Here is a 14,432-nt window from a genome sequence, read left to right as displayed (position 1 = left end):
TATGTTAATTGTGGCAATATTCACAATAGTCAAAATAAGGAATCAACTCAAGTACTCATTACTGGATGAATGGATTTAAAAATGTGGAATATTATTCAGCCATTAAAAAGGCATGAAATCCTGTCATTTGCAGTAACACGGATGGAGCTAGAGGTTATGTTAACTGAAATAAGCCAGGCCCAGAAAGACAAATATTGTATGTTTTCACTCCCTGTGTGAGCTATAAAAAAAAAGTGGATCCCATGAAGACAGAGAGTAGACTGGTGTTTGTATCAGAGGCTGAGAAGGGTGGAGGGGATGAATAGAGGTTGATTAATTGGTACAAATACATAGTTAGATAGAAGAAATAAGACCTAATTTTTTTTTATTTTGGGTTAGTACGAGGGTACTTATACTTAAGTTACATTATTTGTGTTTGTAAGATAAAGTCCAAAGTCTGAGATGTAGTTGTGTCTTTCACCCAGGAAGTATGTCATATACTGGTACATTGTACCCAATAGATGGGAACTTCCTAAGCCCATCCCCCCTCCCACACAAGAGATAAACACAACTAAATTCAAGAAGATATGTGTGTGCATATGATATATATACGTATCATATATACGTATATATATCATATATATGTTGTGTGTGTGTATATATATTTAAGAGAAAGCAGAAGAGAAGAAACTTGGTTCAGACTATCCATCTCACAAGAGGTTAATACCCAGAATATATAAAGAGTTCAAACAACTTAATAGCAATAATGATAATGGAAATAATCCTATTAAAATGGGCAAAAGATCTGAATAGAAAATATACATAAATATGTGTGTGTGTGTGTGTGTGTGTGTGTATATATATATATATATGTATTCTCATTTAGTCCCCATAATAACCCTAAGCAGAAGAAAATTCTGTTTCCATCTAAAGAAACCTTGGGACAAAGAAATTAAGTAATTTGCCTGAGGACATATAGCTAGCAAAGGAATCTTTTTTAACCCAAAGTCAGTATTTATGTCTACTGTTCATATTCCTTCACTTACACTGAAATGCCTTCAACTGTACCTGAGTCAGACAAGTAGTTTATCCAGATTTGTGCTTCAGAAGTCTGTCTTTCAAAAAATCAAATTGTGCAGAGCTAAGATTCCCAAATCTCCACACACCTCTAGTTGGGATTTGGCATTCATTCCACTATTCCTTCCTTCTTCCATTCATTCCTCCATATGTATGTACATTTGAAAATTCTGATTGTCTTGGTAGCAGGAATGCAAAACATTAGCCACAGGTCCTCTGGGAGCTTGCAGGCCAGTAGGAGAGATGAGATACACAACCGTGGTACAAACTGGGAACTGGTAAGAATCACAAGGATGGCATGGATGGAGTATGATACTGTCATTCTATAAGGTTGTTAATGAATGGCTTAAACATTTATTTATGAACAAAAAAAAATGCACATGGGGATATGGTTTTGTAACCTAGCTTTACTAAGTAGATGGTGGCTATTTTAACATTTGTCTCCTTGAATTATTTGATCGTTTGATTAATACTCCCATTTTTGAAACACCTGACATAGTATTATTAACTCTGAGATTATAGGCACATGAGAGTATAACCAACTGACCTCATGAGGAACTTAAGATGCTAAGAGATAGAGGCTTCTCTTAAATAAAAATAGTTCACTTGCTATTGCCTCCACCAATTTTGGCAAGTTTTAAGATGGACAAGAAAAAGAACGTGATATTGCACAAACGGGAATTCAATTCCCAACAGCCAGGCCTCCTGTAAACAGAGGATCCCAAGCAGAAGGCTTAGTCCCTTACAGTCTCTTCATCTGTCCTTTCTTGGTGAGAATATCTTGTCTTCGTAGAGAATGGTTAAGGATACCTTACATAGTTTGTTTTGTACATTTCAGGTCAAAGTTGCCAGTGTGTCCTTTACCCAGGATGTGTGCATTGCACTACTTAGGTATTAATTAACCCAACCCGTTCAGTCCCTCCCACCTACTGGGTTTCCACTGATTTTTACTTCCAGATGGGCACGTAAATATTGATTATCTAGTTCCGTTTTAGTGGTGTTTGTTTTTCCATTCTCGTGATACTTCACTTAAAAGAAGGGCCTCCAAGTCCATCTAGGTTGTTACAAAAGATCCTAGATCACCATTTTTTAAATGACTAATTAGTATTTTATGGTATATAAATCCCACATTTTATTAACCCACCCATGTATTAATGGGCATTTGGGTTGTTTCCAAATACTTGCAATTGTGAATTGGTTAAGGATATCTTTAGAGCAGAGTGACAAACTAGAGTCTCATGTCTGGAGGAAGCTAAGAGTAGAATTGATCCACACTTGTACTTTTTTTGGCCCAGTTGATAATTACAAAAAAAAGTTTTAAAATTGTTGCCAGTATTTAAAAATAGAAAAATTACACATATAATTCTGAATTTCTGACTGCTCTTAAAACACTGGAAAATCTGGTAAAGCCTTACTGCATTCCTTCTTGGCTACAGTGGAGAGGGTCTGAGTGGCAGATGACCCCTTGAGACAGGGCATGCCGTGTCCCCTCACCCCCAACCATATCAAAACGTCATCATATGTAGATTTTGCCTGTCTGGTCTCAATAAGTTTTGGGACTATGGATTGACTCCTGTCTTCCAGTCTAGGAAGAAGAACTCACTAGGCTTTTGGTGCCAGTGATGTCCTGGCCTTACAGATACCTGGTTTTAACACACCTGTGTTGAGATGTAGGAGGGTCTCCTAATTCCTGGAGGAAGGGTCTGTGGTTACCTTCAAATAAAAGACTGTCAAGAGACAAAACTTCATCTATGGTGGGGGTCATACAGCGACCAAAACCTATAGACCCCATTCTTGAGATTCACTCACTTTGGTGCTTACTAGAGACCTCCCTGCTCCCTGTAAGCATTTTGCTTTTTGTAACTGGAGAGGAAGGGAAACAAATGGCCACCTGTCAGCAGAGCTTTCTCTGCAAACCTCGGCCCTCCGGCCTGAGCTGCTGAGTCCAAGACACATCCTACACCATCCATTTATATCGACCTCTTAAGTTTATGTGACTGTAGTCATCTGAACATATATTAGTTCATTAAATGTACAGCTTAATAACCTACTGATCATAGTCAATAATAACAACAGATATTTATTGAGTGCTCCTTATGAGCTAGGCACTGTCCAACCATTAGCCCAGTTTTCCTCACACTCCCTCTAGGAGTTTGTTTGTCTCACTCTTACTTTACAAATGAGGAAAGCAAAGCCTAGAGAGGTTAAGAGAATTTCTCACATTCACACGAGTAGTCAGTGATGGGGCCCAGATTTGACCGCACATAACTTTGAGAAGTGAATGGACAAAGGAGGGACGTCACAGCACGTGCACCGTGGGCTGGGCACTCTCACACACGTTACTTCTGATGTTGCTCCTGATACTTAATCCCCAGTTAAAAACTGAGAATCATACTGCTAATAAATTTCAGTCTCTGAGTGTGGAGCCAGGTGCTCTGATTCCGGATCCTGTGCTCCCCTTGTGTCAACAGCGGCTGCCTCTGTGGATCTACTTGTTCCCTTTATTAGGACAGAATGCATATCTCTGCACAGCTTTCCAGCCAGTTAATTTTCCAATTAGGGAATAAAACCTTCTCAGTCATAACAAAAATAGTCACAAAGAACCAAGACTGCAACCCGGACTTTCTGGTTAAGAAGAAAGCATTAGGTAGCACGCAGCCTGAGAGAATGTCAGAATGAGATCAATCAGCCCTGGAGGACCAGCTGTACTTGAAAAGAGACGCTATTAGGCAGGCTCATAAAAAAAGAGGAATCTACGATGTGAGAGGCAGGTGAATGGGCAGGTGGCCAACCTCAGGGCTCTCCAAGTAGAAAAAAAGCACCAAGGACCAACTCAGGGTTCTGAGATGAGAGGTGACTGAACTCCATTATCTCTACCAGGCTGAAAAGAACAATGGTCTTCTTTTTTTGAGCCCACCAGGCATTCACATCCCTCAACTCATCCCAGATGCTGACCTGGATGGGAACTTGGTCAGGATCCCAAGGGCCAGAATTAGAAACTAGGCATTCATTTATTAAGGTGCGTGTGTTTGTATTAGGGGAACCATGGGCCCAAGCAGGTTGTGTGTGAGTGGGGGTTGCTGAGGACAGTTGTCCCTCTGTCCACAGCGCCAACAATGTCAAATATACCTCAGGTCACTCTCAATTTGGAAGATCCCTGCAGACAGAGGAGTTCTGGGGACTGGTGAGTTTCTTAGGGTGCATTCCTGGACCTGCCATTCTTGTGGTATGATCCACAGATCATCAGTTCCATGAGATGCTCTTTTACAAAAAGGGGGTTTAGGGTTAAGTCAATTTGGAGTCAATATTCCACTTCCACTTTGGAGGTTTCCAGTGAACATTAAAGGCTCTGATAATTCCTGCAGTCAAGACTGCTCACCCAGTGTCTCCCAAGCATATATGAGAAAGGCAGCATCTTTTCCCCCTCTCACTCAATTCTACTCTTATTCACATCTCAACTATGTTGCCCTCGGTAGAGTGACATGGGGTCACAGAGCTCTTCAGATACATTTTTAGCAACTTCCTACAACATTTGAAGAGACATACTCCACTGGCTGAGCTCCTTCATAGGGGAAAAGTGGGTGAAGAAAATACACAGGAACATGTAAAACCTTTTAAATTACCAAAGGGTACACACTGAAATGTAAGAGATTTGTTTCCTTCCCTCTCTAAATTTGAAATATTATTCCCTGCAGGTAACTAACAGCAATACTTTGCAGTGTGCTCTGTCAAAAATGTGTGTGTGTGTGTGTGTGTGAGAGAGAGAGAGAGAGAGAGAGAGAAAGAGAGAACCCATTTATACAAGTGGGAATTTTTTTTTTTTTTTTTAATTTGAGACAGAGTTTCACTGTGTTGCCCTCGGTAGAGTGTGCTCACAGCAACCTCAAACTCTTGGGCTTAAGCAATTCTCTTGCCTCAGCCTCCTGAGTAGCTGGGACTACAGGCACCCACCACAATGCCCGACTATTAGCTGGGACTACAGGTACCCACCACAATGCCCGACTATTTATTGGTTGCAGTTGTCATGGTTATTTAGCTGGCCTGGGCCGGGTTCGAACCCGCCACCCTCAGTGTATATGGCTGGCACCGTAACCACTATGCTATGGGTGCCGAGCCAACAAGTGGGAGTATTTTGCACATAGCATTTTCTTGCCTGACTTTTCATCTGAATAGCTTAACACTTTTTCCATATCTGCATGTAAACATTGTCTTTAATGGCTACAAGGAATCCATTGCATGGGTGCACCCCCATTTCTTTAACCAATCACCTGTTGATAAACACATAGGTTTTTGTGGAGAGGCTTTCTCGAAGAAAGCTTGAACATCCAGACAGACTCTAAGGCATGTGGGCTAACCCTAGGCTGAGAAGGACTAAGCCCTCAAGTTCTGTGTGGTCTCGACTGACCATCATATCTTCACAGGATCATCCAGCCTGCTAAACTAGAGAGAAGGAGGCCAGCACTTTTGGCTGGCCTGTTTTCTCTTGACACACTTGTTTTGCTTAGCAGCTTTGGTGAACTTGGCAGTCCTCCCCCAGATGGAAACATAGGTGCCTACTAGATGTACAGAGTAGCTGTCACAGCTGGGCGTCTCAGCAGTTTGAATGGCTCTGTTGGCTGTTATCTCAGTTTTATGAGGTTCTCCTCCTCCCAGCCCTTCCCTTGATTTCGTGTTTCCATCACAGAGCTGATGAGTAAAGGAAAACCAACTTCTGCTCTCACTCTTTTGTTCTCCTTTTTTGTAAAGTAATGCAAACATGTTGCAATGGGCTTTGTCACTAGAGGAAAACTGACCAAACCCACTTCTGGAAAGTAGGAAAAAAAAATACTTCCCCTTTGAAAGTCAGTGAAAATAGCGAGCTTTCTGGGTCAAAATTAAAATTAAAACTTGGGGATCTGAAGCAAAGTCTTGTTTGGATGAATCGAGTTTAGCTCCAGGAGTCTGCAGCCCTCAGATCAGTGAACCCAAACAGGCTTCTCTACCCTTTGGAGCGGTGAAATTTCCTAGGCCCTTCACGTTCATTGCTGATGAGGGGAAGCCCGCAGGAAAATTCTCTTTCAGCTGGTACTGACTCAAGGCCTAAGAATGTGAGTAGACTCAGGCTCCTCTGGAGGTTTCTTCATCATTCATGACCACACGTCCCACTTTGGGAGAAAGGGAGCAGAGAGCCGTTGTTTTAGAAAGGGCTCGTCAACAGGCACCTGCAGCCATCAGTCTTCTTTTTTCAGTTTTCCACTCACAACAGTAATTATTTCGAGCTGCTGATGTACCCAGGGAACCCAGCGGAAGCAAAGGCAAATCTGCTCCGGAAGAACAATCCGCAACTTGGGGCACAGGCAATTCCCACACAGAAAAATAGACCTCCCTGAAGAGTTTACAATACAAGTGTACAAACCACTACAGGAAAAGATCCTTTGTGAATGAGAATCAGGAGGTATAATGAGCAGAATGATTAGTTCCCCCCAAAACTTGAGATGACGGAACACTCCCAAAATACTATTAGGCTTTAGTAAGTTAAAGAGATAAAAGAAAGAAGCTCGTAAGAAAAAAAGAGCAGTCAAGAAGAAGGGCCAAATAAAACTTACAGAAATTAATAAATGTTAATGAAACTAAAGACTCAACGAATGTGTTGAACAGCCTGGCACAAAGGCTCACGCCTGTATTCCCATCACTCTGGGAGGCTGAGATTGGCAGATTGCTTGAGTTCAGGAGTTCCAGACAAGCCTGAGCAAGAGTGAAACCCTGTCTCTACTGGAAAAAAAAAAATAGAAAATTAGCCTGGGTGTTGTGGCAGGCACCTGTAGTCCCAGCTACTTGCAAAGGTGAGGCAAGAAGATTGCTTGATCCCAAGAGTTTGAGGTTGTTGTGAGCTATAACATCATGGCACTCTACCAGGGTGACAGAGTGAGACTCTCATCTCAAAGAAAAAATATATATATATACTTATTTATAATATATATGTTAGAAATATATATTTATTAAATATATATAGAGAGAGATGTCAAAAAATTTAAGAGTAAATACTTAAAGATTAAAAAGTACATGTGGAGGAGAAAAGGTAGACATAAATAAAGCTGATCAATTCAGTACAGGGATATAAGAAAGATCAAAACAGGAATTACTGAAGTGGAAAACAAACCTCTTTTTAAAAATTAAAAAGAGGACATACCACTTGTATAGCAGAGATTTTGAAAATCATAAGCAAATATTATGAAAAATCATTTAAAAATTAGTGTTTTCAAAGTATTAGTTTTGAAAACATCAATAAAAAGAATTTATAGTGCAAATCTTTAATAATACATTGCAAACTAAATGTTGCATGGTAAGGTAGGTAATCTCAGGAATGGAAAGATGATTTAATAATAAAAATATTTATCAATATAATTTACTGCATCAACAAATGAAAGATTAAACTCATACTCTTCTCAATAAAATAAAAATCAATAATCATTCTTAGTAGAAGTTTTAGTAAATGAGAGATCAACAGAATTCCTTTCTTTACATCAAGAATATCTACCCAAAACCTTTACAAACTATTATACTTAATGGCGTAACAACAGAAGAAAGTTCTTTGGAGTTGGGAATAAAAGAAGATTGCACAATTATGGCTTCTCTAATATTGTATGAGAGGTTTTTAACTACAATAAGAGAATAAAAAGACACAAAATATTTAAAGGCTAGACAGAAAAAAAAAGGTCTTACTATTCTCAGAAAAAAATATTGGTACCAGTACAGGCCAACAATAGTTCTATATATCTTCACTGTCCAGAATGGTAGCCAGAAGCCATACATGGCTCTTGAGGACTCAAAATGGTACTTAACAAGATTGAGGAACTAAAGTTTTTATTTTATCTAAGTTTAGTTTTAAGTAGCCACACATGACTACAGGCTAGCATATTTAATAGCCCTGATCTATCCAGATTATCCAAGACAATCTATAAACGTACAAGAATTAATTTTAAAAATTAGCAGCTTTGCTAAGTATAAGATCAACATACACAAATCAATATTGTTTCTAAACGCTAATCATAGCCAATTAGAAACATATTTTTAAAATATTTCACTTTATGCTGAGAAAAGAGAACACTTGTACACCATTGGTGGGAAAGTAAATTAGCACAACCATTATGGAAAATAGTATGGAGAGTCTTTTAAACATCGCAAATAGAACTACCATATGATCCAGCAATCCCACTACTGGGTATATATGTCCAAAGGAAATTAAATCAGTTTGTTGAAGAAACATCTGTGTTCTCAGATGTTTTGTTGTAGCATTAGCACAATACTTAAGACATAGAATTAACCTAGGTGTCCATCAACATATGAATAGATAAAGAAAATGTGATATGTGTGTGGAATACTATTCAGCTTTGCAAAGGAAGGAAATCTTGACATTTGTGACAATGGATGAACCTGTCCAGTGAAATAAGCCAGGCACAGAAAGACAAATATTGCATGATACCACTTCTATATGGAACCTTAAAAAATCAAACTCATAGAAGCAAAGAGTAGAATGGTAGTTACCGGGACTGGCATGGCAGTGGGGGAAGGATTGGGCAGATATTGGTGAAAGGATACAAAATTTCAGTTAGATAAGAGAAAAAAGTTTAAGAAATCAATTATACTTGGGGGGGTGGTAGTGGTGGCTATAATTGATAACAATGTATTATATACTTGAAAATAACTAAAAGGCTAGATTTTAAGTATTTTTGCATACAAAAAAGTCAGGTAATGCATATGTTAATTATATCAATTTTTCCAATCCACAATGTATACATATTTCAAAACATCATACTATATTCCATAAATACATACACCTTTTATTCATTAATTTCAAAATTAACAAAATTAATTTTTAAAACTTTAAAAGGTATCATTCACAATAGTAACAGAAACTATAAGGTCCCTAGAAATATGTCTAACAAAGATATATGTGACTAATACAAAGTAAATTGTAAAACCTTAGAGAGCTGTATAAATGTATACTCATAAAAGAAGAGCTATTTCATGTTCATTGTCAGAAAATTCAATATTATAAAAATGTCAGTTCTATCTTTTATAATACTGAATTTTCTTGATTGCAAACATGAAATGGCTCTTTTTTAAAAATAGGTATACATTTTGTATATCTTACTAAGGTTTTACAACTTTCTTTGTAGTTTGGTCCAGGATAATATATAAATTCAATGTTATTCCACTCAAAATATCTACAGTGTGTTTATGGAAGTTGATAAATTAATCATACAGAAAAATAAAAAGTCCAAAAATAACCAAGACTATGTTGAAAGAAAAATAAAGATAAAAGATATGAGAAAGTAAAAAATATTTAGAAAGTGCTTACAATGAAAATATATATCATTAGTGCAAATTTGAACACACAGATCAATGGAACTGAAAAGTCTAGACATAGAAGTACATCTATATGTGCACTGGTATATGATTCAGATTTCATTAGAATTAACTGTCTATTCTCCCAGACATAGATAATAGACATCTACTTCACATTATGCACTCAAATGCAAGTCAAATTGTGTCTCTTTACAGACACAGATATGAAAAGCAAAACATTAAACCTTAATAAGAAAACAGAAAACATCCATGGTGTCTGAGTTTAAAATAAATGCCAATATCCTATAACCGCTAAGAAAAAGCAAAACATCCCAAAGAGAAATGTACAGAAGATATGAGCAGGCGATTCATAGAGGAAGTAACCTAACTGGAACTGATTAAAATCACTAGTGAAATTCTATTTTCTGTCAAGTGAGCAAAAACATAAATGTTGGATAATGTCAAAGTTGAGTATGTGGAGAATGGAAACTTGTATGTCACTCCTGACAGTACAAATTCAAAAGTACTTTGGAGAGCAATTTTACAATACACATAGAGGTGAAGATGCAGGTCCCAGTTACCCAAGAACAGGAGTACAAATCTGTGAATGATTGAACATGAATAATAAGTGAATACCAAGAGACAAGTAGGATTGAGTGAGGAGTCCTCTCTGATGTTCTATTGTAGTGGAAAGTACATTTGATAAAATTCTGTGAGACTTTAAGTCTCTGATTCCCTCATCTGAAAGATTCAGGGGCCAGACAACAGAGAGCATGTTATTCCAAACATGGGTGAGGACAGAGGATTCCTTCACAGCTCCAACAGTCAAAGTATCTGTGGTCAGAATCAGCCAGGGCACTGCTAACAGCAGAATCTTCTGACCCATCATCTATTGGCAAACTGACAGCTCTTAACTCCACATGACTCTTGGTCCAGAGCATCCTAGGCTTGAAGAGGCTGATGGCTTTGCAAAGAAGTAAGCTAGAAGAATCAAGGAGGGAGGACAGAGACAAAGGGGTTGTTGAGCCAGAAACAAGAGAGAGGAGTTATAGGGCCTCTTAAGACCCACTCCCTATAGGTACTTCACTCTGAGCTGAAAAGGTTGTCTCTTGGAGAATCTAGAAAATAGAAGTAGTAGAAGAAAAATACAGTATACAATCAGTATGTTCATCAGAGCCATGAATAAACATGTTTCACTGAAGCATCTCAAAACCCTAGTGGTACAAGAGGTTTCAATATAGATGGTGAAAAGTTCTAAAATACCCGCTAAGTAGATCTTCTATAAAATGTCCCTACCATGTTCATGTCTGTTCTATATAATCATCTTTTGAGACCTCTAATGTTGGATGTATTTTAGACTATAAAATTAGTCAAGTTCTCTTGGGCTTTCACATAAAAGGAATTAATCCTCATCAAATGATGGCATATTGGGAATGACTGGAATCAAGACATCAAGTCCAGGTCTTGCATTCAAGGGCTAGTGACCTTGGGTAAGGCTCTTAATTACATTACTCCTGTTTTTCCACCTGACAAAACGGAGTTGATCACCTTCCTTTCTCTTTCTCTTCCAGGAAAGATAAATAAAAATGAGAATCTGTATAAGCAAATGTTCTGTGCTCCTTGGAGCAAAAGAACAGTGAAAACCTGAAGGGGTTGTATGTTCCCAGGGTAGGACAACTGGACTCCTGGTTGATTCCAAGGACACAGGATATGTCAGTCTATGACCCAGCTTCTCCACGAATGACAGGGGTCAGTGACATATACTCACCCCTATCTCAAAACTGTCCTACCAGTAGCTGGAATTCTAAATAATGTGTTAGATTAAAGTTGTCCTAGATCATGCCCTGCAAATTAGACATTTCCTTTAATCTGGCTTATTTTAAGAACTTTCCAAATTTTCTCTGAATGCTGATCATATATTCTTTGGTTTCAAAAGCTCCCTGAGACCTACTCCAAGATTTGAACATGCTTTGTAATAATCATTTTAAAGCCCTCCAAATCCTAGAGTCAGCATATCTGACTGAGGATCTCCCCAGAATGGAATGAAAAATGCTGTGATCCCCACAGGAAGTAGGAAACACCGCCCTACCACCGTTTGAAATGTCTCACATATAGTTGACCATTCCCATACTTCCTCCCCTCCTACACGGTCCATTCTTATCACCTCCTATTCTGGTCAGGGTTCCAGGAAAGCTCCTTTCTGTTTCCCTTTGGGGCACAGATCAAGGGTACTACTTTCCCCAGAAGTAGCTGCATTTTTAATTTCTTTTTTTTTACTATCATAGGTGCCAAAAGGAGTATCTCTAAAGTAGAAACTTGGCAGGATGAGAAAGAATTTAGGGTCTTCCCTACGACATGGAGATGTTACCTACTCAAAAGTCTGGCCTTAAAAGGGTGTCATTCCACCTTGGAAGGAAATGTGGGTGTTTGCTGATTGATTCACCTCTGTGTCTTCAATAATATGAGCTCAGTATCAAAGAAGCCTGAAAAGTTTGAAGAAAGAGGAAGGTATGTAGCATAGTAGGAGCAAACATAGTCCCTGTGAAAAATGACTCAAAGTGACTAGAGATTCTGAGAAGTTCTTCAGAGATTTCAACGCAAGACATGTTCATGGTGTCCTGTTGGTGTTTATGCACAGCTTACCTGAAGCATACCCAGGAAGAGGCAGAGCAGCTGTTTTCAAATACCACAAGGCTTCTCAAGCAGAAGAGGGAAGGGGGCTCAGGGAGGGAAAGGGAGCTAGGATTTAATGAGCACTTTATATGTCAGGAACTTTACATGTAACACATATTTAATTCTCACAAAAACACTATGAAGTGTTAGCTCATCTTGAGGAAAGTGAGACTCACAGAGGAAGTTAAAGTCATTGCCTTGAGCCTCACAAGGCAGTCAAGTGATACAGCAGGAAGCAGGTGGGCAGTGTCAGTTCTCCTGGGGGTCTCTGAGCTGATGCAGCGTCTGCAGCTGGACATCCCCAGGCCCCAAATGCAGGTGTAGGGGGCTCAGCAGTCTCCTGTCCTCTGTGTTTGCCTTACACCTGTTCACCCACACTGAGCAGTCTTTTCTGCTTCAGAGAAAGTAAAGACATAGGCTTCAGGGCATAAGTCAAGTCTGATTCCTCAGCACGCCCCCCAGTTAAACTGGCATGCCAATAAGCAAAGAGCTGCGAACGCAGGGCTCCAATCTATGGCAATGTTAAAGCACAGGGGGCCCAATTTAACCATACAGGACATTCCCCCAAAGGAGTCCAGCAATGGATGAAAACTGGTAGGGAGAGCATAGGAGTTAGAATTAGAAAGAATCCTAGTTCAATGCTTTCCTGGTTTGGGCCAGCTACTTCATTTCTTTGAACCCTCAATTTCTCCAACTGTTTATGGGTGATAATAAAGCCTTCCTAATGGCAACTAGCATAGGGATTAAACAAATGTTAGGGACTTAGCACATGCTCCTTATCTATGCAGCTCAAAGCTTTGAATCCTTTACTCTGTGATAGGAAAGATGCATTGCAAACTTTATCCTAATACTAGCAAAGGTGAAAGGCCTAGCTATCCCAATGTCTAAATGGTCAAATCAGAGCTCTTCTTTGGCTTACGATTTGATTATTTTTGGTTTTAGTGTAGTTTAAAAATAATTTTTCATGAACCTTTTCTTCCCTTAGTGCTACCAGTAGGCCTTATCAGTCATTCACGCTATAGTGTGAATGAGTTTGAGATGATTCCTTTAAGAGCAGCTTTGGAAGGCAGAGAATGGTACCAGATGGCCAAAGTCAAGGGAAAAATCAGTCATACAAGTTTAAAAAACAGGTTAGTCCTGCATATACTCAGCTGTCTTTCTAACGTTCTCCTTCCCCCGTCTAAGCTTTCTACTAGAAAAAGCAAGGCAAAATGTACATTTCCTAACAAAGCAATGACTTTCTATAACCTTTGAGCAAAACCATGTAAATTTATTGGTGGAAAAAATACTGTGTTTGTGCAGAAACTTCTTGTTTACACAGCCCCATAAGCCTCAACAAAATTGAAGATTATAATCACAATTACAGATTTCATCAAGGTTCACTTTAGAAAATAAAAGTACAGTATAAATTAATTATTTCAGGAAATGCGTGGCTTTACTTCAAAGACACAAAGTTTAATTTTTTGACATGCAGTATGAAGATATTATTTCTTTAGCCCCACATTGAATTTCGGGGAAGACCTGCTACCAGCTGCATGAACAGACAACAACTTTCCCCCTCTCAACTCAGAAAGCATGTGGGTGTGAAACAGGTTCTCCTTAAGAAATAAAGAGGGTTTCCAATGTTTCAGTTGCAAAAAAAAGGATGTTTAGTTCACTTCCTTCTCTTTGTTTTCTGCAGAGCACTAAGAATTGTAACTGAATTTGCTTCACTTTTCCGTACTACAAGTCACCATGAGGCTGAAATCAGTCTGTGGTGACAATTGCTCTCCTCTTTGGGGACAGTCTGTCAAGTAACATGACATAAGGGTCTCAGTCCTGTCTATAAGTCCCTGAAAATACCTGAGTGAATTAGATAAGAAGAATCACTCAGAGGCCAGAACATTTTTTGACTCTATCTTCATGTTACACTAGTTCAATGTTTTGAATTTACATTCGTTTCTCAACCTTGGCTTCACTGACAAATTCTAAACGTATTCTTCTAAATGAGTCCGTATTTATTCTATGCAAAGAATTTTTCATGTGTAAAGTTTATGGATGATTCTCTGTAACCTTAAGAAAAATGAATTTACAACTGAAGTAGGAAATCTTTGAGCATATTTTTTTAATATAGAAAAAAAGTCGAAATCAATAGTTGCCACATGACAATAATTTTCTATTCACAAATGGGATAGCTATAGCTATTCATAAAAGGTCTGGCTCCATTCCTTTTGTGAATGCTAGAATGTACTCAGGCCTGTGCCACTTAAGCAAACTTTCCAGTCTTTTTTTGTTTGTTTGTTTTTGTTTTGTTTTTCAGTCTTTTGTTAATAGCTGAGTAAATCTCTGGACAAATGCTCGAGAGGTTCTTAGAATCAGTCCCTCATTTATAGCTA

At 38.6% G+C, this 14,432-nt stretch overlaps 1 protein-coding gene across 1 annotated transcript in view; it reads right to left on the bottom strand.

Moving 5' to 3' along the window:
• AQP9 (aquaporin 9) overlaps nucleotides 1-14,432 on the bottom strand; it is a 42,763-nt gene that overhangs the window by 27,314 nt on the left and 1,017 nt on the right. The gene's annotated exons all lie outside the window — the stretch shown is intronic.

Source organism: Otolemur garnettii, unplaced genomic scaffold (assembly GCF_000181295.1).
Source record: "Otolemur garnettii isolate 467f Iridium unplaced genomic scaffold, OtoGar3 scaffold00011, whole genome shotgun sequence".
Lineage (NCBI taxonomy): Eukaryota > Metazoa > Chordata > Mammalia > Primates > Galagidae > Otolemur > Otolemur garnettii.
The sequence above is the reverse complement of the archived record's forward strand: the minus strand, read 5'-3'. Positions and strand labels throughout refer to the sequence as shown.